We start from the raw sequence: 1,113 nt of genomic DNA on the forward strand, positions 1-1,113 counted from the left end.
CCCAGACAGACCTTGAGGCTGTTGCTGGCTGTGCTTGTCTCGTTTGTTCTGCTGAGCAGCAGCTGTAGATGCACTAGAATTAATTTCTGTCTCAAGTCCAATGGCTGCAAATGCTCCAGAGAGCACACTATGTGGGTTTCAGTCCCCAGGCAGGCTGTCCCCATTCAGCACTACAGCCTCATTTCATCAGAGCTGACAGCCAGGCCTCAGTTTCGAGCTCATGGCTGCATCCCCTTATCACACAGCCTAAGAATGGCCATCAGCACCACCTGCACCAGATTATACAACCAACCTCAGCCTATGCAGGCTCATCCCAACCTCACAGCACAGCAAGAAGAGCACTGGGAAGGCAGCACTCTCCTGTTATTCTGCACACAGGGCTCCTCCCTGTCAAATGGGTTTTTATCTTGACAATTAAAGCATACAGGCAGCCAGCTCTATTTAATCTTTGTTACATCCTAGCCTTGTAGAGCCTAGCACTGCTCACCTGAAAGCTGGCTCCCTGGCGATGCCCCCGCCAAAACAATACCCACAGCACTCTGCATCTTTCTGCACAAGAACAGCCAGTGCCTTCTGGTGTCAACTCAAGTCATCAATTGTTTGCTGCAACAGACACGCTTGTATCCCATCTGTTGTCCCTATGGACTACAGCACTGCTCTGCTGCAAAGAAAGAAGCTTTGAGAAGGGCTGAATCAAGAAAAAAAGGGATAAAAAACATCCTTTAGAGAGTGTGAGCCTGCTGGTTGTGGACTTCAACAGGCTGTCAAGACTCAAGGTAGGACTTCTCACTGGTCGTAAAGAGTTCCTTTGGAGCACAACTGTTCTCTTGACCAAAATGTGAGAAAATGAAGTGGGGGGTTCCACATGCAAGAAGCAAACCTGCTATGGCCAATACTGAAAAAGGAAAGACTTGTTGCACACGTCAGGTGTTACAGTGGTTCTCATACAAAGGATCACCAAGTTTCTCCAAATAATACAGCCACACCTCAGGGCTGCTGGTGCACCTCATGACCACTGCCTGCATATTCTAAAGAGGAGACAGCAATCATTTTTCCACAAGCAGGAGCTAAGGAAAAGTAAAGCAAGGATGGGATTAATTAAGAGAACCAAGA

This window comes from Meleagris gallopavo, chromosome 13, assembly GCF_000146605.3.
Source record: "Meleagris gallopavo isolate NT-WF06-2002-E0010 breed Aviagen turkey brand Nicholas breeding stock chromosome 13, Turkey_5.1, whole genome shotgun sequence".
Lineage (NCBI taxonomy): Eukaryota > Metazoa > Chordata > Aves > Galliformes > Phasianidae > Meleagris > Meleagris gallopavo.